Source organism: Callospermophilus lateralis, chromosome 3 (genome assembly GCF_048772815.1).
Source record: "Callospermophilus lateralis isolate mCalLat2 chromosome 3, mCalLat2.hap1, whole genome shotgun sequence".
In the NCBI taxonomy this organism is placed as follows: Eukaryota; Metazoa; Chordata; class Mammalia; order Rodentia; family Sciuridae; genus Callospermophilus; species Callospermophilus lateralis.
The window spans coordinates 193,122,495-193,149,204 of record NC_135307.1 but is presented as its reverse complement, the minus strand read 5'-3'; the positions used below and the strand labels follow the sequence as shown (position 1 = coordinate 193,149,204).

General features: G+C 38.4%; 1 protein-coding gene across 7 annotated transcripts in view; it reads left to right on the top strand.

The window, feature by feature from the left end:
- Positions 1-324: 324 nt before the first annotated feature.
- Positions 325-26,710, top strand: part of Ncoa3 (nuclear receptor coactivator 3) — a 126,147-nt gene continuing 99,761 nt past the window's right edge. For all 7 annotated transcript variants that reach the window (XM_077109201.1, XM_077109199.1, XM_077109202.1 and 4 more), the window contains exon 1: positions 325-431. The gene's annotated coding sequence lies outside the window, so the exon portion shown is untranslated. The remainder of the gene's footprint in view (positions 432-26,710) is intronic.

Below are 26,710 nucleotides of genomic sequence, written 5' to 3'. Positions count from 1 at the left end.
GGGTCTCCAGGGATGCTGATTCTGAGGACCCGTGTTTTGCATACGACAAACCCTCCATAAATGTAAGACGCCAGTGGATGAAGGCAAGCATGAAAAACACCCAGGGCTGGGCGAGGGTTGCACTCCAGCTCTCCCGAGCTCTCACCGGCTCCGGGAGGCCGGGGAGGCGAAGGCCGCCGCGGGGTACTGCGCGGCCACGCCCTCCGCCGCGGACGCCCTGGCGGGGCGCGCAAGGCCCCCTGGGACCGGTAGTGCTGGGCGTGGCCGCGGGACTACATATCCCAGCGGCCCCCGCGCCGCGGCTCCAGCGGCTGCCGCCTCAGCCCCTCACAGCGACGGCGGCGGCCGCGGCGGAGTCGGTGGCGGTGGCTGCGGGCTGAGCGGCTAGTTTCCGACTTAAAGCTGAGCTGCGAGGAAAATGGCGGCGGGAGGTGAGTGGAGATAAAGGAGGCGGCGGCCGGCGAAGGGTGGGTGCGAGGCGGGGGCAGAGGGCGCGGCGCCCGGGCTGTCGCGAGCCGCGGCTCGAGCTCGGGCTCCGGAGGGGCGCGGAGGGGCGCGCCGGGCAGCTCGGGGCCACGCCGTTCCCTCAGCCTCCGCAGCCCGCGCCGGCGGACGGGAGCCCGGGCGGGGCGGATGCGGGTCCCCGCGTCGAGGGTCGCCGCGGAGTTGGGGGTCCCAAAGTTTTGTCCTCCTGCCGCCCTGGCGGCGCTGGGCTGCGCCCGGGGCTCCGCGCCCCTCCTCCGCCCGCCGCGGCCGCCGGGCTCGGGGCGCCGCGCAGACCCCCGCCCGCCCTCCCGCCGCGCTCCGAGTCGGCGGGTCCCGCGGCGCGCTGCCTCCCGCACTCGGCGGCGGACTGGACCGGAGCACGGAATTTCTGCGGAATTTCCATTTTGGGCTCGGGCAGGTTCTGGGCAGTTTCCTCAGTGAGGAGGCGTTTTCCTACCCTGCCCTGGCCGGCAGGCTGGGCAGCGGGCAGTTGGCGGGGTCAGCCTTGCGATTGTTGGCCACCCTCGTTACCTTTTGCCCTCCTCGCGGCCAGGCTTCCTTGTTTCGTGGGTTCAATTTGTGACTCGCACTTGCCTTAAAAAGGGGCCGTGGGGCGTTGGGAGGCTTAGTTGCTTCCCAGGCATTTGGAGGGCATCTGGGGGGGGGGAAAGTGGACCCGAGGAACAGTTAGGAGAGGGACTGAGCATCTCGAAATCGCACTTGGCAGGAGGAGTTCAGGACTCGCAGACGGAATGACACGCAACGTGTGAAACTCGCTCCAAGTCGAAACTGCCCCCCACCCCGGGCAAGACTTCCTTTTTGCAGTTTTTGAGCAGAGCCTCAAAGCCAACCTGTTTTTGTTATTAAGCCTGTGCCCGTAAAGAAACAGGAAGGCGCGTAACAGCTGTCTTGCTGCAGTGGTTTTCAGCGGAGTTGAATGAGATGAGTGAGGGTAGTAGCGTGGAGTATGATTGCTGCCTCTCCTTGATTTAAATGCCTGCCCTCGGCTCCAACTAACTGATGTGGCTGCAAGAAAGCGTTTTTGTTGCGGCAGGTTGTTTAAAAGATGATTGGGGAAAAAACAGATCTTGAGCGAATACTGCCTGAATTAAAGTGTTAATGGAAACCTGTAAGTTCGTGAACTGTTCTTTAAAAAAATTTCAAATTACTGTTAGTTTATTTGGACATATAATATACAACCGAATAAGTACAAAAACATTGAGAAATCAATCTCTTTCCCTTCAAACCCTATAATTCCCCTTCGGAGGCAGTGACTGTTAATCATTTTCTAGAGTTATCTTTGGTTTTCAGGCTAATTATTTGAAAATTTTTATTTGAAACACAGCATGTTGGATACCCAAAGCGGGGAAATAAAATGAACAGAAGGAAAGGGAAATGTAGTGGGAACACTGTTTTCTTTTTATTGTCTTTAAAAATGTTGGTAGCTATTAGAAAGGTTCTTCTGAACTTACTGTGTTTCTTTATTTACTCATATCTTAAAGAAATAACAATCTTTGAGTGTTTAGGATGAAGAACCCAACTAGGGTCATTGTTTGTATGTAAGATAAAGCCTCTGTAAAATGTAAAATGATATTGAACACTATAGCTCCTGTCACTGGAGGTTACTTCAGGTTCTGCATTTAAATGAGTAGTAATCTAAATTGCCTGTGATCCTGAATTGTAGGGGATTTTCTATACTGGTAGAAATGACTTAGTTGTCCAATGAGCATCAAAAAACCAAAAAGAGGCATATCCCAGCTTTTGGCATATAGAAGTAGATTTTGGAGTTGGGGATTGTGGACTAAGTCGGGGGCTGTAATTGTTTCTAGAGCAGTTATATGAACTGCTTCTACCAGAATATCCCTTAACTATGGAGGCTTTTAAAATACAAAGTTCAGCTTAATCAACAAAGTTTCCATTTTTAATACATTTTAGAATATTGTTTTAAGAATTTATTAACACGGTTTGTTGATATTAGATATCACAGTTCAATGATATTAGAGCTAGGTTATTAGGAATTAACATTACATAACTTATGCGTGTATCTATCTATATTTTTTTGGGTGCTGCGATTGAACCAGGGACAATACATGCTAAGCAGGTGCTGTATTGTTGAGCAACACCCCATTCAATTTCACTATGTTTTGAAAGTAATTATATTGTGTATTTCGCCTGGTATAAAAATTAATTCTTGGCTGGGGATGTGGCTCAAGCGGTGGCATGCGCGCAACGCTGGGTTGGATCCTCAGCATCACATACAAATAAAAAGATGTTGTGTCCGCCGAAAAACTAAAAAGTAAATATTAAAAAATTCTCTCTTTAAAAAAAGAGATAAGTTATTTAAAAAAAAAATTATTTCTGTGAAGCAATCCCATCCCAAGCAAATAAGAATTTATTCAGTAAAGAGTGAGTGTACTGTTGAACCCCAGATCTTTTTCCCCCTCAGGAGTTGTATAAATTAAAGTTCTTGAAATGGTTGCTAATTAATGCCTTCTTTCTTCTTGCTTTTTTTTTTGGGGGGGGGGTACTGGGGATTGAACCAAGAGGCGCTTTACCACCGAGCCACATCCCTAGCCCTTTTTATTTATTTTCATTTTTTTGATTTTTATATTTTGAGACAAGGTCTCTCAGTTGCTTAGTGCCTCACTAAGTTGCTGCTGTTGGCCTTGAACCTGTGATCCTCCTGCCTCAGCCTCCTAAGTGGTTGGGATTATAGGCATGTGCCACTGTGCCTGGCTGTTTTTTATTTTGAGAAGTTGCTTAGGGCCTTACCGAGTTGCTGAGGCTGGCTTGGAATTTATGATCCTGCTTCAATTGCCCAAGTTGCTGGGATTGTAGGTGTGAACCACCATACCTAGCACTAATGCCTTCTTGACAACTATCTTTTGAAATAAGATTTTTTTTTTTTTTTTTTTTTTTTTTTTTGCTATGTCAGGGACATTACACTAAAGAAAAAAATAGTTTATTTCAGGTACTGGGCATTGAACTTAGTGGCACTGTACTACTGAACTACATCCTGGGCCTTTTTATTTTGAGACATGATCTCCCTAAATTGCTGAAGCTGGCCTCAAACTGTGGTTCTCCTGTTTCAGCCTCCTGAGTTGCTGGGATTTTAGGTGTATGCCACTGTGCCCTGCTGTAATTTTTGAAAAAGAATAATTTATTTTTAAAAGAATAATATAGGGGGCTGGGGTTATGGCTTAATGGTAGAGTGCTTGTTTAGTTTGTGTGAGGCACTGGATTTGATGCTTAGCACCACCTATAAATGAATTAAAAAAAAAAAAGGTCTATCAACAACTTAATAAAGAAATACTCTAGGTCGGGGGTTGTAGCTCAGTGGTAGAGAGCACTTGCCTAGCACATGTGAGACACTGAGTTCCATCCTTAGCACCACATTTTTTAAAAAAATAAAGGTATTGTGTCCATCTACAACTAAAATGTATGATATGTTCAAAATATCTTTTAGTTTGGACAGTAGGGTAAGATGGAAAACAAAACAAAACCCAGCAACCTACTATTGTCCTATTCCTAAATGGTTAAGAAAAAAGTCCCAAAGTCATTTATGTTGTTTCTTTTTTAGTACTCTAGTACTCAGATCCCAGGGCCTCTCACACTATGATGCTACAGAGCATTGAGCAATACTCCCAGCCACCCCTATCCTTCAAATTTTATTTTTTAAAAAAGGGGGAGTCTCATATTCACTATTCTCATGCCTCAGCCTTGGGGTAGCTGACATTACAGGCAGGCAATAGGACTTCTTTTTAAAAAATTTTGAGCTACATAATTTCAAACCTTGACCAGAGGATGTAGAGTACTTTTGAAAACTTCTAATTTGTTGCAAGTTTACAATGAGTGTAGCCTCCAGTGGCTGATTGTCTATATAGCAAATTGGCAACAATTTAATACAGTTGTTTCTCTGTTAATGCTTCCTGGGACCAGTAAAACAGAGTTGTGGGTTATTGAGAAGTTGACTACAGTTTCTCCTACATTAAGCTCTGCAGAGATACCTGTATCATTTTAGTTGAATTTATTATACTCCATAGTATATTATAGAATATTTCATTTTTGCATTATTTAGTGGTGGAAGCTCTGGGAGCAGAAAATTAGCATTGGTAATATATGATATTTTTTTTTTTTTTTTTTTTTTAAGTTCAGCAGACTGGAAGAAAAAGGTGACTAGATTCTAAGGGATAGTTTTGATATGAGTGCTGCAGTTTAATGTTGGCATTTTCTTCCATTTTTATGAGTGCTTTTTGGAATGGTGGGATTATAAAATGAACATTTAACGGTTAAGGTGAAGGAGGAGATGTGCTGTAATGAGGCTTATTCATCAGTTTGTTAGTGTTTGCTGGGTAAATATCTTTATTGTTTTTCTGAGAGGGTTTATGGGAGATTATTTTGGGTTTAGACTACAGTTTATTTACTGTCTAACCTTATTTTCAACCCCCTAACAAATAATGGAATTAACTTTTCTGCCATCTAGTAGTAAGTTGTTAAAGGAACAGAAAAATGGCCAGAATATGTATAGCAGTAGAAAAGAAAGACCTATACTGTCTAGAAAGGCCAGTTTAGTCACAAACTAAATAATATTAGACAGCATATTGCCAGTTTCTAATTTTGTCAGCATTAGCTTAGTTTAGGATAATTTTTGCTGCTCTAGGTCAATTTATAAAAGTGGGGGCAGTAATAAAGGTTTATTTAACTGTGTAGTAAACTCTCTGTCCTAGAGGCAGAGGAAGGAATTCAGCCTGATTGTAGAACAGGTTTTGTACTAGTGTCTTTTCTTTTTTTCATAGTGTTCAGTGTCATAACCTGTATTGTCCCTCTACCCCTGTGCTGGGTCTGTAGGGCCTTATGCCTGCTAGGCAAGTGTTCCACTGCAGAGCTACATCATATCGCTATATCCCTAGTCCTTTTCCTATTTTCATAGTTTTTGTTAGAAACAGCTGTGTTCTATTTTTCCTTTTCTGTTAATTCTTTTTTTGTGTGCTGGGGATTGAAATCAGGGGTGCTATACCACTGAGCTACATCCCCAGTTCTTTTTGCTTTTTGAGGCAGAGTCTCACTAAGTTCTCCAGGTTGACATCAAACTATATATCTTCTTGCCTTGGTTTCCTGAGTTGGTGAAATTACAGGCATGTTCCAGTGAGCCTAGCTTTGTTAATTTTTTAATTGATACGTTCTAGAAAATGATGTGACATTTTTTTGTCTATTATCTCCTTGAAGATATTCTGTTGTAATGTTTGATTTCCTTGGTTAAAATATATAAGTAAGGGTTATGTAGCTGAGATGCTCTTTTTGGAAACCAGGCTGAGTAGATTACTAAATTTTTTTTCTCTTTTCCTTCCTTCCTTCCTTCTCCCCCTACCAACCTCCCACCCACCGGGGATTGAACCCATAGCCTTCAGCATGCTAGGGAAGAATTCTTATCACTGAAGTACATTCCCAGCCATTTTTATTTTATTTTGAGACAAAGTCTTGCTAAATTGCCCAGGCTGGCCTTGAATTTGCTATCCTGCCTCAGCCTCCCAGAGTAGTAAATTTTACTCTCTATTATCTACATAGTAATGAAAAAGGAATATTGGCCTGGGTATCACATAGTAACGGATAATCTGCTCCCTGGGGCTTTGCTTTTGGTAGCTATGGCAGCTAAATTGGAGTGGTAGATGGATAGATAGGAAAGGACCACAGAAGTCAGCATAATCCTCAATTAGGATAATCCTTATGGTTAATTGAATGTTGAGTGTACAGTTTAAATCCCATTATAACAAACGCCAGGGGACTAGCTAAATTATTTTGTTGTACTGGAATTAAGCTTTATTTTTAATTTTTACTTAGTTTTTGTGGCTGGGGATTGAACCCAGGGATGCTCTACCACTGAGCTACACCTGCAGTTCATTTTAATTTTGAGACACGTTCTTGTTAAATTGCCCAGGTTGACCTTGAATTTGCAGTCCTCCTGCCTCTGCCTTTTGAGTGGCTGGGATTACAGGCGTGCACCACCATATTGGGCTAGGCTTTATCAAATATTGTTTAAAATAGTCTTTTTGTTTTTGTTAGAGACATTAGAGGTTTTGGAAAAATTTCTATTTATTGTAACAGTTTGACAAGTCATTACTCATGAATCTTTCATTTTTAATGTTGTGCCTTTGAAAAAGAAAGAACCCATGTTAACCTGGGCAGATAATTTGTCTACCTCACGTCCCCATGTTGCAAGTAACCTTATTGTTTTAGTATGTTTATTAGTAAGTAGTACCACTGTCAGAATGCAGTCAGAGGAAATGAGAAATTTTCCAGGTTCTCAGGTGATTGCTGCTGGTAATTTTTTCTGTTCCTGACAACTTTTTAAAATTAATGAGTGTACTTCATTTTAGTGTGAAGCTGTCTTGAAGTCAGTAATAATTGAGTTAGTCCTTTTGGCTTAATGTAGTTTGAGATCTTTAGATTTTTAAATGGTATTTTTAAAAAAAGTATTGGTAATATTGTGGTCTTCAACTTTGAGATAATTTATCTATAACTATGGAATTTCTCAGAAACAGGTTAATTTCTATGGAATGAGAAAAAGCTATGCCTGGCCAGAAATATACTTTACTTTTTGTCCTGTATGTTTGGTTGGTGTTTGACAAATTTAAAGGCATTTACATCCAACCTTTGTATCTAAAGCTGTCATTTTTTTAGTTTGCTTAGAGAATTTTGATTGAGTTCAGTGAGACATTTTTGAAGTCATTCTTTTAAATAGATGTTCCACGAAGGAGGGAAAATCTGAAAGAGGAATTTCAAAGCAACTCAAGCAGTGTTTTGAAAGTTCTCAAGTCTTAAGAATAATGACTGACTAGTAGGCAGGAAGCCTGCCCCTTGTATTGAGGTATTGTTCCTCTGTCTCATGCATTTGAGAACGTTAGTACAAAAGAGGGGGAAGAAAGAGGCTTAACAACAAAAAGAGGGGAACTTTTCATGTAAATAAATATTTTTCACTCTTCTGTTTAAATGAAATCTAAGGCCAAATTATTTTACTTTGATGGTAAATGTTTATCATAATCTAAATATCCTAAACTGACATTTTAATAAAAGAAAGTTAATTGCTGTTGGAGAGCGCAGCATGATCACGTACTTGTTTCCAAACAACTTAAAAAATATCACCAGATATTTTTCTCATTTTGGTACCTGATCAATATCATTTGTTAGCCTGTTACTTTGAGAATAATTTTTTAAAGAGTTCAGAATAACTTGTAAGCCTGTACTGCAAGCTTTGAGTAAGTCAGTGTTCTTTACTTTAAAATTTGTAAAACAAAGGGGTGCCATGTGTGATCCTCAAGGCTCCTTATGTTAGAAAATACTACTAATTTAAGGCATCATTGATTTTTTTTTTTTTTTTTGGTGGTGCGAGGGTTTGAACGTAGGAGTGTGCTCCTTATATCATAAGTCCTTAAAAAAAAATTGTGAGGTTTGTGGCTTTTCCTTTTTTGTTTTGTTTTGGTAGCACTAAGGATTGAACCTAGGGCCTCATGTGTGCTCTGCCACTGACCTACATCCCCAGACTTAAAATTTTATTTTGAGTCAGGGTTTCATTAAGTTGCCCAAGCAGTTCTTGAACTCCTCGATTCTCCTCTCCTTAGCCTCCTGAGTAGCAGGGATTACAGACATGTGCTACCTTGCCGGGCTAGAATGGTCTTTTATTAAAGTCTTTTCACTTTTCTTTTTTTTTTTCCTGTGTGGGTTATCAAATTCAGGCCCTGGCATACCCAGGAAGTGCTCTACCACTGCTGCACCCCCAGCTCGGTTTAAATTTTATTGATCAAACATTAAGTGTATTAAACTCTTTATGCCAGGCAATGTGAAGTCAGATGCAGTTTCCAATGCTGATCCATCATTAAGAGTTTGGGGATAGAGCTGGGCAGGGTGTCCCACACCTGTAATCCCAGTGGCTCAGGAGGCTGAGACAGGAAAATTGCAAGTTCAAAGCCAGTCTCAGTCTCCTTTACTAGCAAAGAAGTAAACTCCTTTTTACTTAAAAAAAAAAAAAAACCAAAAAAACCAAAAAAACAAAAAACAGCCTCAGCAACTGAATGAGGCCCTGAGCAATTTAGTAAAGCCCCATCGCTAAACAATAAATGAAAAAAAAAAAAAAAAAAGGCTGGGGGTGTGGCTCAGTTAAGTGCCCCTGGTTCAATCCCTACAACACCTCCTACGCAACCCCCCCTCCCCCCCCCCAAAAAAAGTTTGGGAACAAAATGCCTTTGAACTGCTGATTCCATCCCACCATAGTGTGTGCTGTAAGTGGGTAAAACACAAATGGGAAGGGAAAGGGGAAAGAATTTTCAGCTTCCTCCTTCTACTGTAAAAAAGTAAAGTGATGTCATTTACTTAGGAAAACTGTCAGTGAAATGGATCACTGAATGTAAGGTGCCCTATAGAGTAGTTTATCAGCTAGTTATTTCCAGACTAAAATTTGTTAGGTTTATCTGAAAATGTATTAAGGATTACCCAGTGTTCTCTTCACCAGATTATCTTCAGTCTGTGCATCCTTCGCTCACCTGTTTCCTCTTACTTTCCTGGACCTTGTGTCTCAGGTCAGTGTTTATTTGTTTTTTTAGTTGTAGAAGGACACAATACCTTTATATATATAAATTTTTTTTTACTTATTTTTTTAGTACTGGGGATTGAATTTAGGGGCACTCGACCACTGAGCTGCATCCCGGGACAATTCTATTTTGTATTTTATTTAGAGACAAGTCTCACTGAGTTGCTTAGTGTCTGGCCATTGCTGAAGCTGGTTTTGAACTCGAGATCCTTTTGTCTTAGCCTCTTAAGCCGCTGGGATTATAGCAATGATACCTTTATTTTTATGTAGTGCTGAGGATGGTAAGGGTCAAACCCAGGGCCTTACATGTGCTAGACAAGTGCTCTACCACTGAGCTACAACTCCAGCCCAGGTTAGTGTTTCAATCCCAGCCCAGATAGTGGTCTCCATCACTAGTGGAGCAAACCTTTGCTAACTCCATCAGTGAGAAAAAACAACTTCACATTTATATTTGGATATTGGATGATCAATGGCATCATCTTCCCAGAACGAGACAGGACTATTTCAGTATTAAGTTTTAAAAACATTTTCATCAGAAATTACTAAAGTGGAATTCAGGAAGCTTCTTTCAAGTACATGACTATGTCTAGAATGGAGGAAGGCTTGGGTGTACAGATCCCAAATTAGGCAAACCTGCAGTCACAAATTTGCCAATAACTTGCAGTATTTTCTTTGCTAAAGTATAAAATCACTCCCATGTGTGACTTTTTTTTTTTTTTTTTTTTGCAGAGGGTGGGGGAACCGGGAATTGAATGCAGTGGTGCATAACCACTTAGCAACATCCCCAGCCTTTTTAAAAAAAATTTTTGAGACAGGGTCTATTTAAATTGCATAGGACCTAAACAATTTAGTTGCTGAGACTGGCTTTGAACTTGGTATCCTCCTGCCTCAGCCTCCTGAGCTGATGGGATTGCAGGTGTGCACCAGTGCGCCCCAATGTGTCTTTTTATTTTGTGGTACTGGGGATTGAACAGGGGCACTCAACCACTGAGGCACATCCCCAGCCCTTTTTTGTATTTTGTTTAGAGACAGGGCCTCACTGAGTTTCTTAGGCCCTCGCTAATTTGGTGAAGCTGGCTTTGAATTTGAGATCCTCTTGCTTCAATCTCCCAAGCCACTGGGATTATAAGTGTGTGCCACTGCACCTGGCTGTGACTTTTTTAAAAAAACTGAATTTTTATACTGTCATTCTCTTAGCTATGAGGCCTTTAAACTTTAGTCATCCTTAATTTGCTACTGCTTAGCTGTTGCCTACTCCTCCATGCACACACATACTTAATCAGTGTTTATTAAGCTTTTACTATGTAAGACACTAACAAGTTTTTTTGACCTTCAAGTGCACACATTCAGGTATTTAACAGTACTTCAGTCCAAGGCCAGCTGTGATCAGTTGGTTTTAGAGATGTTCAGAGGAGGAAAGGGATCACTTAGGACCAAGTGATCAGTGTGTAGGACTTTAAAAAATTTTATATGGACAGAACACATTTCTTGTTTTGGGGAATCATTATCTAGGGCAGAGATTTAATCCTCAGTACTGAAAATGAATGTTAATAGAATAATCTGTAGGTTTTATTCAGATTTACCAATTGTTTCAATAATGATCTGTATAGGAAAATAAATTCATAGGGCCTTGCTAAATTGCTGCGGCTGGCCTTGAATTTGTGATCCTCCTGCCTCAGCCTCCCAAGTAACTGGATTATAGGTGTGTTCCACTATTATCTGGCTTAGTCTTTCCTTTTTTATTCGCTTAATATTACTCTATTGTTTGGGTATGTCACTGTTTCCCCATTACCAGGTGATAAACATTTGGATTGTTTCTAGATTTAGATTATCAAAAGAAATTCTCTGCATTAGACTGTGTATAGATATATGCTTGTATTTTTTTTATATTTATTTTTTAGGTGTAGATGACACAACACAATGCCTTTATTTTTATATGGTGCTGAGGATTGAACCCCAGTCCTGCCTGTACTAGGCGAGCACTCTACCGCTGAGCCACAATCCCAGCCCCTGTGCTTGTATTTTTGTGGGATAAATCCTCAGGAGTGGAATGGATTGGTTGTATGGGGAGTGTATGTTCAGTATTTAGGAGTTTTAAAGAGTTGCCAACTGTTTCTCAAAGTGATTGTACCATTTTACATTTCTCTCAGCAAAATTCCACATTCTGATGAACATTTGGTGTGATTAGTCTTTTTAATGTTAGCCATTTTGGGGGTGTATAGTGTTATATTGCTCTTTTTTCCTTCTTTCTTGAAACTGCTGAAAATTGAATGGAGTGTTTCACATATACTAGGTAAACATTTTATCACTGTACTGTACCTCCAGTCTTCATTGTGGTTTTGAGTTTCTCTAATGGCTGATGTTGAACATCTTTTCTTTTACTTATTTTTTTATTAGTATATATATTTTTTTTGGGGTGAATGTGTGAAGAAGTATCGCTCATATCTTTTGCCTGTTGTTCATTTGGGGTGTTTATCGTCTTCCTTTTTTTTTTTTTTTCTTTGGTACTGGGGATCAAACCCAGGGGCACTTAGCAATTGAGCCACATCCCAGCCCTTTTTCATTTTGAGACCGGGTCTCACTTAGTGGCCTTGAACTTGAAATCCTCTTGCCTCAGCCTCCTGAGTTGCTAGGATTAGAGGTGTCTATCTGCCACTGTGCCCAGCTGTCATCTTACTTAGATGTAAGGATTCTTTAAGGTACAAAACTCTTTTTTTTTAAACATAAGTTTTGTACATAGTTTCTTTGAGTTTGTGCCCTATTTTGTTTTTGTAACTATTTTTTATTTAAATTTTTTTAGTTGTAGAGGGACACACATATCTTTATTTTTTATGTGGCTAGGCAAGTGCCCTGCCACTGAGCCACATACAGCCCCAGCACCTCATAACTATTTTTTGAAGGAGCAAAAATTTTAAATGTTTCTGGAGTTGATTTATCACTTTTTGCTTTTTCTTTTATTGTTTATACTTTTCATGCTATATTTAAAAAATCTGCTGACTTCATAGTCATTAAGACTTTGTTGCTGGGTGTTGTGGCGTGTGCCTGTAATCCCAGCCTCTTGGGTGGCTGAGGCAAGAAGATTCTAAATTCAAAGCCAGCCTCAACAACTTAGTGAGACCCACCCTATCTTAAAAACCCAAACTCAAAACCAGAAAATGGCTGGGCATGTGGCTCAGGGGTAAAGTGCCCCTGTGTTCAATACATGCTAACCCCACCCCCCCCCCCAAAAAAAAAAAAAAAGACTTTTGACTTCTGTTTTCCTCTAGAAGTTTTATTATTTTAGTTTTAGTGTTTTGTTTTTTTTTTTGTATCGGGGATTGAACCCTGGGGCACTTAACCACTGAGCTGCATCCTCAGCCCTTTTTCATTTTTTAATTTTGAAATGGATTTTGCTAATTTGGTAAGGCTGGCCTTGAACTTTTGATCTTCCTACCTTAGCCTCCCAAATTGCTGGGATTAAGTGTCTGCCCAATTGTAGTTCTTAAATTTAGGCATGTGATTCATTTGAATTAATTTTTTGCATGTGGTGTGAGATTAGGGTTGAGGTTCATGTTTGGTATGTGGCTATCAATATATAAACTTGGCACCTTTGATGAAAGTAAATAGACCATGTGTATGTAGATCATATTTGGGACTCTTTTCTGTTTCATGTATTTGTCCATATGGATGCATCTGTGTGTCTACCTCTGCATATCAGTATTTGTCTTTCCCCTGTACCACACTGTCTACATTGAAGTCTTGAAATCAGAGAGAGTAAGTCTCCAGCTTTATTCTTTTCAAAGTATTTTGGCTTCTTTGCATTTCCATATAATTGTTAGAATCAGCTTGTTGATTTCTATATAATGGCTGTTGAGATTTTGATTGTAATTGCATTGAATCATAATGAATATCAATATGGAGAGAACTGACATAACAATATTGCACCTTCTCTTCCATAAACACTTTATATGTCTCTCCATTTATTTAGTCTTTAATTTCTCTTAGTATTTTTTAGTTATCAGTGTACAATTTTTTTTTCTTAAATATTTTTATTTTGGGGCTGGGATTGTGGCTCAGCTGTAGAGCGCTCACCTAGCATGGGTGGGACCTGGGTTCAATCCTCAGCACCACATAAAAATAAAGGCATTGTGTTGTGTCCATCTACACCTAAAAAAATGTTAAAAAAAATTATTTTACGTGGTGCTGTGGATGGAACCCAGTGCCTCCCTCACACATGCTAGGCAAGTGCTCTACCACCGAGCCACAACCCTGGCCCCTCAGTGAACAAATTTTATAAAGTATGTCAAATTTATCATTAAGTTCCATATTTTTTTTAATATTTATTTTTTAGTTTTTGGTGGACACAACATCTTTATTTTATTTTTATGTGGTGCTGAGGATCGAACCCAGCACCCCTTGTATGCCAGGCGAGCGCGTTACCGCTTGAGCCACATCCCCAGCCCTAAGTTCCATATTTTTAAATATGTTTATAAATAGTATTAGAAATTGAAATTTTAAAAATAATTTGTTAGTGTATAGAAATATAGTTGATTTTTGTAATTCACTTAATATTTTATAATCTTGCTAATAACCTGATTAATTTTTATAGCTTTTATGTAGTTTGAATAGGATTTTATACATAGGTGATTATATTGTTGGAATAAAGACAATTTTATTTTGTCATTTTCAGTCACTGTGCTTTCTCTTTTTCTTGCTCTATTGTGATAGCTGGTGCCTTGAATACAATGATGGTTAGACATCTTTGTCTTGTTCTCAAGCTTAGGGGCTAAGTGTTAAGTAAGGTTTTAGTTATAGGTTTACTCAGTATAGCTTTGCCTTTTCAGAATTTCAAATAATTTTAGTAATATAGTATGTTATGTTAAGCTTCTTTTTCTTTGCCTAATTTTGTGAGATTGATTCATGTTGTTACGCGTATTAGGAGTTCTGTTTATTGCTGAGTTATTGTATGTACACAGCAATATGTTTTCACAATATATATGACAGTTTGTTTACCCCTTGAGCAATGTATCTCATTGTGATGATGATGATGATGATAATGATTTGATACTGGGGATTGAACCCAGGGGTGCTTCACCGCTTAGCTACATTCCCAGTTCTTTTTTTAATTTTGAGGCAGGAACTGGCTAAATATGAGGTTGGCCTGGAAGTTGGTATCCTTCATCCTTCAGCCTCACCAGTCACTGGAATTAAGGATTTGTGCTACTAAGCTGGGCTCTTTATGATTTTAATTGATATTCCTTTTACCTTCTTTGGTGAAATCTTTTGCTTCCTTTCCCTATCTTTCCCTTTCCTTTTCCCCCTTCCCACCTCCTTTTTAAAATCAGTTTTTGTTATTGATATGTAAAAGTTTATATATATATATTTTTCCTTCATTCAGTATGGATATGTATTCTTTTTTGGGGGGCCACTATACCATTGAGCTACATTCCCAGCCCTTTTTATTTTTGTTTTGAAATGATCTCTCTAAGTTGTCCAGACTGGCTTTGAACTTGAACTTCCTACCTCAGCCCCCCAAGTAGCTGGGATTACCAGTGTGAGCTGCCACATTCTACTGGAATTTAATCTTTTATCTCTTTAATAAAATGAATCAATAAGACCTTGTCTGTTTTCTCACTTATTATTACAGATTAAAATGGAAAAAAATCAATCACACATGTGAGTGTGGTAGAATCTTAATGAGAAGGTGCTGAAAACCAAAGTGATACTAGGGGTTTGGCTTAGTGGTAGATTGCTTGCCTAGCATGTATGATTTATGGATTTGATGCCTAGCTTGTAAAAAAAAGTAAAAACACTGAATATTGCCTAGGAGCTCTTGTCATTGTTCCTTGTCTAGCCCTCACTGAAAAACTAAAAAAACTCAAAAAGTTTTTTCCCCCCCTTTGGTTGAAACAGAGCATGCTAGGATGTTGCACCACTGGCCTTGAAAAACCCAATTTTTATGGCTTACTATTGTATTAGTGCAGGATGTATACCTTTTACTCCCAGATACATACTTTTGGGCAGTGTGTGGAATCTCATTTCATGGCCCAGGCTGGCCTCTGTCTGTGGGCTTAAGTGATCCTCACAAATCAGCTTTCTGAATAGCTGAACTCCAGGCTTTTGTTACTATGCCCAGCTTATACTGTCTCTTCATAGTGTTTTTTTAACTCTCCTAGTGACATGTATTATCTTTTGAATGTACTATAAGCCAATAAGAAAATATGAGTGTCACAACATGCTATTTTTCATATTTAGTGTTACAAGAAATTTAAGGTCACAATAATTTAATATATCTCTCTGGACATATATTTATTTTTTCTTAGGAAGAGATACATCTCAATTTCTTTCTCAGTCCATTCATCCTACTTTGAAGTTGAATATTTTAATTATATTCTGTCTGAATTATTTCTATCATGCTGGAATTTTGGAACATTTTGCAATTTACATTTAAGAAGGGCCTCTTAAAAAAACAGTGGAAATTTCCAGCTTTAAAAAAATCAGAGTACTGCTCTAATAACTGCTTTGCAGGAAGAAAGAAATATGAAAAAGAACCGCAGACATTCTGGATGTCAGCCTGTGAAATTTTCCACTATTTCCCATAATAACATGCAGGCATGCTCATGCTGCTGGATTCAGTGCAACTACAGTTGCCCTCTGAGTGGAATTTGAAGCTACTCTACTCTATCAATGATAAAATGGCATCTGGCCAGCTTTAGTGAGCAGTGTATAAATTCACACATCCAAGGTACTGTATGTTTGTTTTATCTCTGCCTGATTAGTGTAGCATAAACACTGAATTTGTAAAGTTATTTAAAATTCTTCTGATTCCAGAATTCTTAATTGCTTTCATCAAGTTTGATTTTTGATTTCAGTAGATTTATTGTGCATCTGAGGAGATAGAGTAATTTTTTTCACAGTACTGTGTAAACAAATTTTGCAGGGTTTTATACTGTATAGAATACTCAGAAAAGTAAAAGTTTTATAAAGATTTGCAGAAGTTCAGTAGTTCGTGTGAATCAAGAGATATTTAATATTTTAACTATTTCAGGTGCCCGTCAATCTTTTAAAAGATTAGTAGACTTTAGATTAAAATTGTGTTTTTTGTGATTCTAAGGATTGATTCTGAGGCTTCACATATGCTAGGTAAGTGGTCTGTCATTGAGCTATACCCCCATAAAGGCTTTTAGAAATTGGAGGGCAAACAATATTGTTTCCCACTGATGAGGTCCAGGTTGCATAGTTCTGTAAGAAGCAAAGGAAGAGCTGAATGTTTAACAGTAGATCACAAATACATTGTAGTTGCCTATCTTGTTTCATTTCTTTTTTTTTTTTTAATATTTTTTAGTTTTAGGTGGACACAATATCTTTCATTTTTATTTTTATGTGGTGCTGAGAATTGAACCCAGTGCCTCACGCATGCCAGGTGAGCGCGCTACCACTTGAGCCATATCCCCAACCCTTGTTTCATTTCTTAATAGTGGTATTAAGGAATAAGATAGAAGAATTCAGATTTTATGAATTAACCTGTTATTTTCAAAATTTTATTTATTTTATTATTTTTGGCCTCAAACTCTTGTTTTCAAGTGATCCCCTGTCTCAACTTCCCTAGTACCTGGGACTATAGGTTTGGGCCACTATTTTGAACTTTGAATTAACCTTTTAAATTCTCATTCATTTGTTCCCTGTCCCTAGCACTAGAGAGTGAACCCAAGACTGTTTTACCACTGAGCTACAATTCTAGCCTCCCCCCACAACTTTGACAAGGTCTCACTGAATTGCCAAGGCTAGACTTGAATTTGTGATCCTCTTGCTTAAATCACTTAACATTTTGGAAATAAAGCCATATATATATATATATAAAATCTATCCCTCAGACTGTTAGGTCTTAGATTTGAATGAAAATGGTGTTGTGACATATTAGTGTCCTCCACCCCTTCCCTGTAATCTACTTCTTCCTTGTACCCTCTCATCCTTCCTCTTTTGTGTATCTATAACTCTTCTGACCTCCTCATGCACTTCCCCTTCTCACTCCTCATTCTAGCTCCAAATATTTTATTTCTTCTTTCTCAGTCTAAATTTCCTTCTGGCCTGTAACCTTTTTCCTTCTGACAGCTTTCCAGCCTTCAAGTTTCTTACTTCTGGCTGCTCACTGTTAACCAAATCTCTTCTTTACCTTTGGAAGGCTTCTTCGCTTAAGTCTTCTCTGCTCCTGGCAGAATGATTTTCTTTTTTAGTCTGTCTCTTCAAAAATGCATATCCTCGTACCCTCCAATAGTCTTTGCCTGCCACTTCTGCCTCCCTTGTCTTAATATATATACTACAAAGATCTATTGAATGCTAGCTGTGTGTCGGCTATTCACTAGATGTTAGGCATATAACCATTGAACAGAAGAGCTATTGAGTAAGGCCATGTAAAGGACTGGGAACTGGAGTGTATTGGGGTTTTACATGTTAGATGGTAGTCATGGTAAATTTCACTGAGAAAGTAACATCTGAGCAAAGAGTGAAATGAAGACTTGTGACTATTGGGAGGTAGGGTTGGCATGAGGAACATTGTGTTTAGAGAGAACAATCAGTGCCAAAGCCCTTTAGCCGGGCATGGTGGCACATGCCTGTAATCCCAGCAGCTTGTGAGGCTGAGACAGGAGGATCACAAGTTCAAAGCCAGCCTCCGCAATTTAATGAGGTGCTAAACAACTCAGTGAGACTCTATCTCTAAATAAAATACAAAATAAGGCTGGGGATGTGGCTCAGTGGTTGAGTCCCCTGGTACCGAAAAAAAAAAAAAAAAAAAAAAAAGTCCTTTAGTAGGAGCATTCTTAGTATATTTGAAGAAGGCAAGGTGATCAATATGCTGGAGCATAGTGAACAAAGGGTAAGTCGTAAGAGAAGAAATTTGAGTAGAACAGTAGGACCTCATAGGCAGTTGTAAGGATTTCAACTTTTACTTTGAGCAAAATGAGGAACTGCTATAGGTTTTAATTATATTTATAGCTATTCCAGAAATATCAAGATTTTTCTCTTAATTAAGCATTTTTAAAATTGTAAAATGATTAATTCATGTTCATATGGAAAATACAGAAAAGTACAAATAATAAGGATTACCAATAAACTCATCTATGTCTATTTCTCTAGTCTTTTTTTTTCTTTGAACTTGTTCATGTACACACTGCCTCATGTTCTGTAGGGTTTTAGCAGAGCAAATAACTGAATCTGGCTTTAAAATGATCCCTTCTGCTGCTCTTTGAAGAATAACCTGTAAGAGTACAAGCTAGAAGATTTACTATAAGGCTTTTACAGTAATTCAGGTAAGAGATAATGGCTTAGACAGTAGAGGTGAGAAGTGGTCATGTATATGTATACATATATACATAGTGATACATTTCTATACACACACACACACACACACACACACACACACCACATCACTAAATTGCTTAGGGCCTTGCTACATTGCTGAGACTGGCTTTGAACTTGCAATCTTCCCACCTCAGCCTCCTGAGCCACTAGGATTATAGGAGTGCCTGGCTTATCCCCAGTCATCTTTTTTTTTATATAGTTCTTTTTTTTTTTTTTTTTTAAAGAGAGAAAGGGAGAGAGAAAGAGAAAGAGAGGGAGAGAGAATTTTTTTTAATATTTATTTTTAGTTTTCGGCTGACACAACATCTTTGTATGTGGTGCTGAGGATTGAACCCGGGCCACACGCATGCCAGGTGAGCGCGCTACCGCTTGAGCCACATCCCCAGCCCCCCCAGTCATCTTTTAAAAAATTGTATATATTTTGTTTTGCTGTCAGGGATTGAGCCCGGGTGCTTTACCACTGAGCTACATCCCCAGTCCATTTTATTTTTTGAGACAGGGTCTTGATAAGTCATTGAGGGTCTCCCTAACTTGCTGAGGCTGGCCTCAAACTTGTGTTCCTCCTTTCCTCTGCCTCCCCAGTTGCTGGGATTACATGCTTGTACCACTGTGCCCAGCAGATTCTGTATGTATTTTGAAGGTATAGCCAACAGGTTTTTTTAACGGATTCTCTTGGGGGTGGGGTGAGAATCAAGGGTAATTCAAATGTTTTTGGACCAAATGATTAGAAACGTTTGGTTTTATCAAACTCTCCATCCAAGATTCACTGGCATATACTTTCTCTCCCCACCTGCCCCACAGTGGAGGTTGAATCCACATAATTAGTGAATGCTAATTACATGTGTTACCAGTGCTCCATACCCCCACCATTATGTTCTTTCCCAAGCTGCTTGTCTGAACTGTTCAGTTTGGCACTTGGTACGTACCACAGGATGCTCTGTATAATGAATGCTTCACTGGTATTAGTCTCCCTAACTAGATAATGCAGAATTTATAAGTCTTTTTAGTGACTGACAACTTTCTGAGTACACGTGGACATTCAGTACATGCTGATTGTGTGTTCCTCAGGCTTTAAAACAAGATATGAGAAAACCTCGAAGTAAATGCCTACTTTAGTTTTTTTTTTTTTTAATATAATTTTTAGTTGTCAATGGATATTTATTTATTTATTTATTGTGCTGAGAGTCAAACCCAGTGCCTCACATGTGCTAGGGAAACGCTCTACCACTGACCCCAGTCCCTACTTTAGTTTTACTTTGATTACTGGCATCTTTTGGGAATGAATTATTGTGAATAATTATCCTCAGCTCCCCTTCCCCCAGTATAAAGACCATTATTTGGTTTTTATTTTCATAAAATAGTATCTATTTCCTTGGCTTTAGCTGCATACTCTTTTTCCCCTCCTCCTTATAGTGGTGCGGATTGAACCCAGTACCTTGCACATGCTAGGCAAGAACTCTATCACTGAAGCACATACATCCCTAGCCCAAAGACTTGATTTGTAAATAATGAACATTTATTGTTTTCCTGATTTATGTAAAGCATTCTAGACATACAAATTTGAGTTGGAAAAGGTTTGCCCAGAGAAGATCTTATTCTTTGGTGCAGGCAATGGAACATAAACAAATTTCTGTCTCCTTCATGAATATAACATTATGCTATGATTAATTATTATTCCTTTGGCATTACAAAGGTTATAGGAATTATTTGCCTCTTTATTAAATAGTAGTCAATGTCAGTACTTTGAATTTCTTCTTTTTTTTATTTGTGGTGCTGGGGATTGAACCCAAGGACCTCTTGTGTGCTTTGTTGCACAAGCCCTTTGCCACTGAACTACATCCCAGCCTGTCCCACCCCCTCTCCCTCGCCCCTCCATGGGATAGGGTCTTGAGGTATTGCTGTTACCCAGCTTGGGCTTGAACTTGTTGGCTCAAGTGTTCTTCTTGTCTTAGCCTCCTGAATATCTAAGACTAAAGGTATGCTTTAATTAATTTAATTTAATTATACTTTTTTCCCAAATTTTCTAAAGGTAACTTTCTTAAAAAAAAAAAAAAATATATATATATATATATATATATATATATATATATATAATTTTTTTTTTTTTTTTAGTTGTTGATGGACCTTTATTTAATTTATTTATATGCAGTGCTGAGAATTGAACCCAGTGCCTCACACATGCTAGGCAAGTGCTTCACCACTGAGCCACAGTCCCAGCCCTCAAATATTTTTTTTTATAGTAGATGGACACAATATCTTTATTTTATTTTTATGTGGTGCTGAGCATCAAATCCAGTGGCTCACATGTGCTAGGCAAGCACTCTACCAACTGAGCTACAACCCAAGCCCTAATTGTTACTGTTTGTGTGTGGTGGGTTCTGGGACTTGAATTAGAGAAGCTCTACCTCTGAGCTATATCACTGACTCTTTTAAAAAAAATTCTTTAAAAAGCCAGGTGTGGTGTTCATACCTGTAATCCTAGTGGCTTAGGAGGCAGGAGGATCACAAGTTCAAGGCCAGCTTCAGTAATTTTAGAGAACCCCAAACAACTTAGTGAGACCCTGCCTTAAAATAAAAAAATAAAAAGGACTGGAAATGTAGCCCAGTAGTAAAATACCTATTACTGTTTTGAAAAGTTATTGTTATAAAGTTTTTTTAGACTTATTCTTAGCTGTTGTTACTGATAAGTGTGCCTGCTCTTCTACCTTGTTTGGTATTACTTGTATGAAGTTTCTTTGGAGCCTTGTTTTACATCAGTACTTTATTTATTTGGGTTGTGCTGGGGATCAAAACTGGGAGCTCATACATGCTAGGTAACTGCTGTCATCATTGAGCTAACTCCCTCCACCCTGTTCCTCTTTCTTCATTTAAAAATTCTTTTTTTTTCCCATGTGGGGTGTGTGTGTGTGTGTGTGTGTGTGTGTGTGTGTGTGTGTATCCTTTTGCTCTCTTCTGTAGGAGCACATGTTTTCCTTACTCTTTTAAACTTTGCTTTAAAAACTTTGTCTTAATCTTTCTATTTAAAAGTAATTTCTGTAATATATATTGGATTTTAGAACACATGAGATCTGTAGAGAACTTTTTTCTTTTTTAAAAATTTCTGTATTTTATTTTATTTAATATGGTGCTGAGATTCAAACCCAGTGCCTCACACATGTTCTGAAGGCGCTCTACCAGTGAGCCACATCTCAATCCCCTGTAGGAGACTTTTCTGTAGGAACATTGTTGTACTGTTTTTAAACAGAAGTACTTCAAATAATCATTTAATAAATTCTGTTTGGATTAGAAATGTGCTTTTTTTTTTTTTTTGGCTGGTACAGGAAATTGAACCCAGTGGTTATCTACATTCTAAACTATTTCTCCAGCTCTTTTAGAAGTATTTTTATCTTGTGCTGGTCTTGCTAAATTGCTGAGGCTGGTCTCTAACTCACTATTCTCCTATCTCAGCCTCCAGAATAGTTGGGATCAGCATATCTAGAATTTAAGCCATGTGCCACCACTCCCAACTGGAGTATTTTTCTTTAGAAAGACTATAGAATGTAACAGCACACATATTTCCATAATAGCCTAGTTAGCTCAATGAATGACTACATATAAAAACCAAAAGGATTTAAATATCCTGTTCAGGTGACCTTTAATTGATTTGACACAAGTGTTTTGATCTGGAAATGCTATAGTAATTTATGATGTGATTTTTGGGCACATCTTTAAAAAACAAAATACATAATATTAATTTATTTGAGTTGGAGAGTAGTGGTGAACCTGGACTTTGTAATGTTTTTATCCAGAAAAGCTTGATGTTCAGATCTTTAACTGCAGTTTTAAAGTCTTTAGAAAAATGACTTGTGGACACATACTGTTGAGATAACTTTTAAAAATATAGTTTTATAGCTGAGCACACCTGCAATCCCTGTAGCACAGAAGACTGAGACAGGAGGATCTCAAACTTGAGGCCAGCCTCAGTAATATAGCAGGACCTTATCTCAAAATAGAAATAATCAGGGATGGGGCTGGGCACGGTGGTGCATGCCTGTAATCCCAGCGGCTTGGGAGGCTGAGACAGGAGGATTGCGAGTTCAAAGCCAGCTTCAGCAATGGCAAGGCACTAAGCAACTCAGTGAAAACCTGTCTCTAATTAAAATACAAAAAAGGGCTGGGCCGGTGGCTCAGTGGTCCAGTGCCCCTGAGTTCAATCCCTAGTTCCCCCTTTGCCCCCCTGCTCCCCCCAAAAGGGATGAGGATATAGCTCAGTGGTAGAGTGCCCTTGAATTCAATTCTTAGTAACACATAAGCATGCAATATCTATATTTATCTATATTATATTATATATGTAAATGTAATTTGCCCTCTTAAGAGAAATCTGTATTTCATAAATAATCAAAATTATTATTCCTCTTTCAAATGAAACTAAGATAGAGAACAGCAGTAGAGTTAGTTCCAATTTCTTGAGCATATACTTTCTGACAGTTCTAAGCACTTACAGTGGACTTGGTATTTCCACTGAATGATTGTTTCCTTTCTACATGCTAGTATGTGAATAGATGTAAGGGAAGAAAAAGCAGCTATCATTTGAATATACTGCCATCTGTTACCAAATTTTATCAAGCTCATGATGCCGTCAATTATTAAACAAATGACTATTTCATGTCCACTAGGAAACAAATGTAAATTGGCCAATTATACTATGGGATACTGTCAGTAATATGACACATTCTGATTTGAAATCTATATAAACATTAAAAAACCAAGAATCTCAACTTGTTTGGCTACCAGTAATTTTACATAAATTCTCACTTAACAATAATAAAAACTTCTAGAAGTAGATGTTGTCATCTTTGAGATGAAGGTTAGAAACTCACAGGTGCACAGGCTTTCAAGGTAGAAGATTCAGATAGAAGTTTTTAGATATATTCTTCGATATAAAAGGCTATGTCCTTTTTATGACCCCACATTACTTTAGGAATTAGAGAAAAAAACAGTACATTGACCTGTTAATTTTTGGCTTGAAGATTATTAGTTGGTGTGGCTTTAAACATTTTCTTTTTTGGTACTGGGGATTGAACCCAGGGCCTCATGCATGCTAGACAAGCATTCTACCATAGTGCTACATCCCAACCCTTAAATATTTCCTTAATGTAACTGATTTTTCCTTTTTTTTCTTTAAATAAATATCTTTGTATTTACTATGTGCTAGTTACTCTGTGTATCTATGTGTAAACCAAACAATATATATGGCCTTGTCTCTTCCTATCAAGGTAGGAGATGATAGGAAGAGATAAGGGAGATGGGGAGATGAGAAAGGAATACAAAGTTAGATGACTAGAGAAGATTTAAATAGCATTTCAGAGAATAATGAAAGAAATTAAACAAGGCAATGCAGGATTAATTGCCAAATAAATTGGACAAATAATTGCTTTTGGAGTTCAGAGAAATGAGAGATTGCTTGAAGCTAGAGTAATCTAGGGAAGTTTTCGGTGAATTCCTGGGAGATATTTTCAGTTAGTATAGATTATTAACTTTTAAATCATATTAATGTTTGTTACAAGAGGAACTGCAAACTGTGTGGACTATAAGAACTTTTGTACCTAATTTTCTTTCTTTATCTGTTTGAGAGCACAGGAACTCCACTTTATAGTAAAATAAAAGGAATTGTGTTTCCTACATTTATTTACTTCTGTGTCATAAAGTTGATGAATAAGTACTCATTTTTAGAAGAAGGACTTTTGGTTGAAAGGGGAAACTCCCCTAAATTCCTGGAGTGCTACTCTTGCCACATTTACAACCATTTTTCCCCTTCTTCCTGTATAGAGGATTGAACCCAGATCCTTGTGCATTGCTGGGCAGGTGCTCTACCACTGAGCTATAACCCCAGCCCTTTTTATTTTTTATTGTGAGACAGGGTCTCACTGAATTGCTTAAGCTGGTCTCCAGTTTACATCCTGCCTTTGACTCCTAAGAAACAGTGATTATAGGCGTGTGCCACTGTACCTAGTTCCTTATGTTTCTTGCAGATCATTTTTTTTTTTTTTTTTTTTTTTAGTACTGGGGATTGAACTCAGGAACACTTAACCACTGAGTCATATCCCCAGAACTTTTTGGGATTTTATTTAGAGACATGGTCTTACTGAGTTGTCTAGGGCCTTGCTAAGTTGCTGAGGCTGAGACTGGCTTTGAACTTGTGATCCCCCTCCTCAGCCTCTTGAGATGCTGGGATTACAGACATGTGCTACTGCACCTGCTTCATTTTGTACATTTTTATCACAAGAAGAAGGTGTGTGTGTGTGTGTGTGTGTGTGTGTGTAGTTTTTGTGTATATGAGTTTTTACTTTGTAGTGCTGAGGGTTGAAAGTTATACTTTATATAATTTTGTATGTCACATCTTGGTATTTTAATTTTTTTTTTTTTTTTTATGGTGTTGGGGATTGAACCCAGGGCCTTATGCATGCGAAGCAAGCACTCTACCAGCTGAGCTTTATCCCCAGCCCCTGTATTTTTTTTACTATGGTAAAATACATGCAATATTACCATTTTTATTATTATCATTTTGGTGCTAGCAGTTGAATCAAAGGGTGCTTTACCACTGAGCTACACCCCAAGCCCTTTTTTATTTTTTGAGACAGAGCTGAGACTAGCCTCAAACTTTGATCCTCCTGCCTTATTCTCTTGAGTCACTGGGATTACAGATATGTCCAGCATGCCTGGTGAATTTACTGTTTCTGAGTTTATAATGCAGTGGCATTAAGCATGTTCACAGTATTGTGCAGTCATCCTCCCACTACTTATTTCCAGAACTTTTTTAACATCCCAAACAGACTAATGTTTTTAGGGAGCAGTTACAATTTATGACTTAATAACTATTTCTCATATTTAGAGGGACACATGAACTCTTTTCTTCATGCAGAGATATAGAAAGAACTCTATATCCTTGCTTGAAGGAAAGGCTTTGAGAAATTGACAGACATATTTGAGTAAAAGCCTTTTGTACTCTTAAGATTCCCTTCTGATACTTAGTTTCTGTTTAGGTCATCATTTTCTTTATCCTTCAGCAATACTTTTTTCCTTCTTTTTATATTAGGGAAAATTTCAACTATAAAGTAGAGTGGTGCCATGTCACCTTGGAGGCTGAGGAATGAAACTCTCAAGTTCTGGGTCAGCTTTGGAAATTTAGTAAGACTATCTTTTTTTTTTTGAGAGAAAGAGAGAGAGAGAGAGAGAATTTTTTTTTAATATTTATTTTTTAGTTATCGGCGGATACAACATCTTTGTTTGTATGTGGTGCTGAGGATCGAACCCAGGCCGCACGCATGCCAGGCGAGCGCGCTACCGCTTGAGCCACATCCCCAGCCCCTAGTAAGACTATCTTTAAAAAAAAAAAAAAAAAAGGTGAAATGGGGTGAGCTGAGAGTGTAGCTTGGTGGTATAGTGTCCTTGGTTCAATCCCCAGTATTGAAAAGAAAAGAAAAAAATAAAGAAAAGCATGGTGTATTGATCTTCATGATTGATATTCATGAATTCATCGCCCAGATTTATCAACTTATCAATTAATGACTAATTTTTCACTTTACCACTGACATATGTTCATAACCCTTTTTATTTTTTATTTTGAGACAGGTTCTTGCTAAATTGCTGAGGCTGGCCTCAAACTTGAGATCCTCCTGCCTCAGCCTCGGGAGTCACTGGAATTACAGGCATCCACCTCTGTACCTGGCTAATTAATGGCTAATTTTGAAGTAAATACTAGATCACATGTGACTTCCTGAAGTATTTATGAAAGATAAGGACTTTCAAACAGGCATGATCACAGTATCATTATGTCTATTCTTTAGTAGCTTCAAATATAGTCACTAGTTAATTTTTTACATCTCTCTTCTCATTTTGTATTTTTTATTTCTGAAAAATTGGATCCAAATGAGGCTTATACATTGCAATTTGGTTATTATGTAATTATGTCTTTTAAAAATATAGGTTATCCCCTCCATCTTTCCTTTTACATCCCCCCCACCCCCCGTAGAGCTTAGTATCTAGATTTTGCACTGAATATATCTTTGTGGAGTTGTTTATATTGGTCTTCTGTATTTTGTCTGTTAATAAATTGGTAGTTGGTTCTCAAGACTTGATCAGTTAAATTCAGTTATTATTTTTGGCAGGTGTATTAATTCTATTGCCTTTGTAACAAATTACAGTCATCCCTCAGTATTTGCAGAGACTTGGGCTCCAGGACTCCTGGGTATACCAAATCCTGAGGATGCTCAAGTCCATTATATAAAATGGCATGGTATTTTCATAAGCTGTGCCTTCCTTCTG